The sequence below is a fragment of the Nicotiana tabacum genome, chromosome 8 (genome assembly GCF_000715075.1).
Source record: "Nicotiana tabacum cultivar K326 chromosome 8, ASM71507v2, whole genome shotgun sequence".
Lineage (NCBI taxonomy): Eukaryota > Viridiplantae > Streptophyta > Magnoliopsida > Solanales > Solanaceae > Nicotiana > Nicotiana tabacum.
In genome coordinates, this window is record NC_134087.1 from 203,687,001 (window position 1) to 203,693,142 (window position 6,142).

Below are 6,142 nucleotides of genomic sequence, written 5' to 3' on the forward strand. Positions count from 1 at the left end.
AAAGGATTGGGGACTCAAGTAAGTCTTAGTATAGTATTTCATCCCCAGATAGATAGACAGGCTAAGCGTACCATTCAGACACTGGAGGATATGTTACGAGCTTGTGTAATAGACTTCAAAGGTAGTTGGGATGATCATCTGTCACTTATTGAGTTCGCATATAAGAATAGCTACCATTCTAGTATTCAGATGGCTCCATATGAAGCTCTTTACGGACAAAAGTGTAGGTCGCCTATAGGGTGGTTTGATGTTGGAGAATCTGGATTACATGGGCCAGACCTAGTTCAGCAAGCCATTTAAAAATTAAAGCTTATCCAGGATTGAATATTGACAGCTTAGAGTCATCAGCAGTCATATTCTGACGTATGACGAAGAGATTTAGAGTTCGGGATTGATGATTGGGCATTCTTAAATGTGTCACCTATGATGGATGTGATGAGGTTTGGAAAAAAAGGCAAACTTAGCCCACGGTATATTGGGCCTTATAGGATCAATCAAAGAGTGGGCCAAGTAGATTGTGAGTTACAATTACCCTCAGAATTGGAGTCTGTCCATCCGGTTTTTCACGTATCTATGTTACGGAAATGCATTGGCGATCCTACCCGAGTGGTGCCCATGGATGATGTACATATTATAGAGGACTTGTCATACGAGGAAATTTTGATTTCCATCCTAGACCGACAAATTCACAAGCTACGGAATAAGGAGGTAGCCTCCGTGAAAGTACTTTGGAGGAACAACAATGTGGAAGAAATGACTTGGGAGGCCGAGGAAGACATGAAGTCTAGATATCCCTACTTATTTCCTCCTCTAGAGAAGGATCCGACTGAGACGTCATAATCATAATATACGTGTATAAATTCTTATGTTGGTTATTGTCGTTGGTTGTGAGAGGCCATTGTCGTTATTGATGATTGTGGTCCTGTGTGGCGTTGGATTATTAAGCTTCTACAGGGAGATTTGGTAGTAGTGTTGTTACAAGGGCGATCCTGCCAAAAGTTATATAAATCCTGGGGAATTGAACATTCGAGGACGAATGTTTCTAAGGGGGTAAGGATGTTACATCTCGTATTTTCGTACGTTAAAAGTTTCGTCTTCAGTTAATTGACGTAGTCTCGGGATGAGATTATCTTGAAGTTAACATATTTATGCTATTTATAACAAGCGATAAATAAGTGTCATGAAGGATAAAAGGTACACGAAAAGAAAGCGAGTTTCGTTGAAAGTGGCCAATTTGTGATAAAATACGGGTTGAGTGATACTACCCGATATTTATGGACTAGTACCATACAATGTACCATATGGTTGTGATAATATGATGTATAAAGTATATTAAAAATGAGTAGTATTTTTAGGTAATTTGAGATAATTCTTAATTATACGGGTAATTGGTTAATTATCGGGTAACAAGACATTACCCAATTAACTAATAAGTGGATATAAATTAATAAATTACATACCTAACACATGGCAAGAAGCCACAAATCTAGAAATGACTAAGTAGTCATTTATGCCTAGGTGGCTACCTAAGGTTAAATGGGAATTTAATGTTAACAAAACAAGATTTATAACAAGTCTTGTTACATTTCCATTTTGGATAAAAACAGAACCAAAAATGTGAAAATCCCAAACAAAATACTTTAGGGATCTAAAGCCTTCCTAGTTCAAAGGCTTCAACAAAATACTTCAATCTCCATTTTTCCTAGTTCAAAGACTTCAAGGATCAAAAGCTTAATTCATTCAAAATACTTCAACGAAAAAGAAGCTTCATTTCGTTGAAATACTTCAAGGAACAAAAACCTAATTCCATCAAAATTTTGCGGTTACAAAAGTGTACAGTGCAATCTTCACCAAGAATATTATAACGCGTTTTCCCTACTCTAGGTATGTTAAAGTCATCCATTCTTTCTTTTGGCATGGTCCAAATTATACAGAAGAAATGAGCAAATGCACAATTTCCATAAATTACTCTATCCATAGAAATACTAGGGGTGTCTATATTCTTGATTCCCCATGTGAATTATTATTATCTTCTGTTCATGGGTTTCAGAATAATACGCAGTTGAAAAAGTTTATCCGGAAGGAATATTGAGATTTTTACGTATTTTTCATACATTTCACCCATTTATTCATGTGAATTTACCCATGACAAGATGACTTTATATACGCGTATATATGTAAATATGTGTATATGGGATATGGGAAAAGGTTACGGAGTTATATACGCACCACTACCTGATCAACTGGTATATGTTGATGATGTTGCCCATAGTGGCCAAAACAATATGATGAGATGCCCTCAGTGGCTTGATGATATTATGTACACCCGTACCTATGCATGGCACGACATTTATATGCACGTGCATGACATAATAAATGTTTCAAAATTTACAAAGTTATTCAGATTTACATATGGATTTCTTTATTCCATGTTTCATCTATGTCTTTTACATACTGATTTTCATGTCTTACATACTCAGTACATTTTTCGTACTGACGCCCTATTTCACGGGGCCTGCATTTCATGCCTGCATGTGCAGGTAGGCAAGCTTACGGTTCCCTTTCTTGGGATCCTTGATCAGCGAGAGTTGGCGTGCTCCACTTGATCCAGATCTATTTTTGATTTTGATACGATATGTTTGTACATATATATAGGTATGACGTGTCTTAGTACCGTCTTTGTACAGTTATATTTCTATTAGAGGTATGTACACAGTATGTCTAGTTGGGTTGTATGTGGCCTTGTCGTCTTTTAGTTTTGGGTGTATAGTTGTCTATAGCATCCTTGTCGGCTCGCCCACTGTATTCTGCATGTATACGTACATATTCCTTTTTAGAAGGTTTCCTTCATATATGTTATTATTGTAATTCAGCAGATGTTATTCAGGTTTATATCTTAGTTGCATGCTTAGGGGTGTTTGAAAGGTAAGACTCAGGCACCCGTCGCGGCCCATCGGTTTGGGTCGTGACAATTTTGTATTGTTTTTGATATATGAGCACCATGTACGTGAGGTGACGAGTACGTACATGGGTTAATTGTTGTAAAAACCCGATTTTTGCTCAGTAATAACCTGTTTTCCTTCTTAGTTGAGTTACATCAGCATATGTAGTATACTGTTAGCTTAGAATAGCATGTCTACTTATCTTAATTGTTTATCTGAACTCTGTGTAGCATGTTTAGTGAATTTTCTATTTTTTCTTGACTTTAACTTAATTGTAGTTTTCTTGATGTAACTGTCATTTCTGTTATTTGATCTGCATATATACTTTAGGACTACAGAATGGTATTCCAGGATATCCCCCTGTACTACATATTTACTTTGGGACTACGGAACGGTATTTCGGGAGATCCCATGTATTTACTTTGGGACTACGGAATGGTATTCCGAGAGATCCCCCTGTACATTTAGGACTACGAGACGATATCTCGGAAGATCCCCTTTTGATTCTGTGTACTGAGATGTTACCTTTATGATTTTATTCTTGTTAAATTTCAGTCTTTATTTTACATCAAGATTTCATTCTGTCTTGTTTTTATTTTATATATACTAGTAGGGCCTTGACTTGGCCTCGTCACTACTCGATTGAGTTTAGGCTTGGCACTTACTGGGTATCGTTGTGGTGTAATCATGCCTTTTCCTGCACATGTTTTTCGTGTGCAGATCCAGGTACCTCCTACTAGCCTTGTTCTTAGTGAGCCAGGACAACTTTATAGACTTTAAGGTATATCTGCCATGTCCGCATACCTCATAGGTCCTTTTTTCTTTTCCCATGTCAAACACTTCTTGTTTTTCCTTTTGTTAGACTCTGGAGTATAGAGATACTATTTTCTTTCTGTAGTTTGTGACTTACAATGTTCCTGGTTTTGGGGATAGTTTATGTACATTTCGATAGTTGACTATTGTATATATCGAGCGACATCTCAAATATGTTATTTAAGTTATCTGATACTGTTAGTTGTTATCTTTTATGTTTTCATTTTATTTTTCTGCAAATTATTAGGCTTACCTAGTCGTAGAGACTAGCTGCCGCCACGACAAATTCACGGAGGGAGAATTTGGGTCGTGATAAGTTGGTATTAGAACTCTAGGTTCTTAGATGTTGTGAGTCATCGATTTATTAGAGTGTTGCCGATCGGTTCTAAGGTGTCTGTACTTATCTTCGAGAGGCTATAGAACTATTAGGAAAAATTTCAAATCTTTTGATTCCTTGTCGAGCGAAATTGTTGGCTTCAAAATTCTAAACTTTTGTCTTTAATTCTCTCACAGATTGTGAGGACTCGTGCAACTGGAGATGACGAGGCACCCGCACCCCCTGCTAGAGCCGCCAAAGGCCGAGGCCAGGGTAGAGGCCGAGGACGCCCACATGGTGCAGCCAGAGAACCTGAGCTAGCTACTACCAAGGAGCCACCAGTAACTCCAGTCAAAGAACAGGCACCTGAGAAGCCTACAACTACTGACGAGCTCTTCAGAAGACCCTTGTACAGTTTATGAGCATGTTCAGTACTCTAGCTCAGGCAGGGTTGATTCCCCTTGCTCCAGCCACATCTCAGGCCGGGGGAGGAGCACAAACTCTTGCTGCCCTTACCCCAAAGCAGCAGGTAGAGGTTGATCAGATTCCAGAGGTTATATCGGTACCACGTATAGCCCCAATTCAGGTTGAGGATTGAGCAGCAGTTTCAGAGGAGGAGCATTGTAGGCTTGAGAGGTACCAGAAGTACCACCCTCCTATCTTCAATGGTTTGGCGACATTTGATGCTCAAAGTTTTTTGGAGGGGTGCCACTGTATCCTCCGTACTATAGGCATAGCAAAGTCGAGTGGTGGTTTTTTCACTACATTTCAGCTTCGAGGAGCAGCCTATCAGTGGTTGCGTGCTTATGAATTAGGAAGTCCTGTTGAGGCAGCTTCACTTACTTGGACTCATTTCTCGGACATGTTTTTGAGGGAGTATGTTTCCCATACCCTTAGGAATGCTTGGCGCTCTGAGTTTGAGTAGTTGTACCATGGTGCTATGACTGTTTCAGAGTATGCAGTTCGTTACAGTGATTTGGCTAGACATGCACTAGCCTTGGTTTCTACAGTTCCAGAGAGGGTCTGTCGGTTTATTGAGGGACTCCATCCCAGCATCAGGACTAGCATGGCCCGGGAGTTAGAGATGGATATCTCGTATCAACAGGTTTTGGGTATTGCCATGAGAGTGGAGGGAATGTTTACTCAGGAGAGAGAGGAGAGATGACCAAGAGGTCTCGAGAGTCTGGCCATTATTCTGGTGCTCGTGCCCTAACTGCGGTTTGAAATGGTAGGGGTTATGTGAGTCGCCCAATTCATTCAGCTCTTCCAGCCGCCAGTGGTGCTCCAGTCATAGCCGCCACGTCCTCCCAGAGCTTGTTTTGAGTGTGGTAACACATGCCATATGGTGAGGGATTGCCCCAGACATAGGAGGGGTTCACCTCCACAAACTTCTCAGCCACAACGTGCCCTGCAGAGTTCTTAGGCTATGAGTTGCTACCCCACCTACTCAGCCAGCTAGAGTTGGAGGTCGAGGAGGTAGAGTTCACCCTAGAGGGGGAGGCCAGGCCAGATACTATGCCCTTCCTGCTTGTACAGAGACGATTACTTCCGATTTTGTCATTACAAGTATTGTTCTGGTCCGTCATAGAGATGCATCGATTCTATTCGATGCAGGCTCCACTTATTCCTATATGTCCTCTTATTTTGCTCGCATTTGGGCATATCTCGGGATTCTTTGAGTTCCCCTATTTATGTGTCTACTCTTGTGGGAGATTCTCTTGTTATGGATCGCGTGTATCAGTCGTGTTTGATTACTTTTAGTGGTTTTGAACCAGAACAAATTTATTATTGCTCAGCATGGTAGAATTTGATGTTATCTTAGGCATGGACTTGTTGTTGCCCCATTATGCTATTCTTGATTGTCACGCCAAGAATGTGATGCTGGCTATAATAGGTTTACCGCGATTAAAGTGGAGGGGTACCTTAGATTACACTCCCAGCAGAGTTATTTCATTTCTTAAAGCTCAATGAATAGTTGAGAAGGGGTGTGGCGCGTATCTAGCTTATGTGAGAGATATCAGTATTGATACCCCTACAGTTGAGTCAGTACCAGTAGTGAGGGATTTTCTTG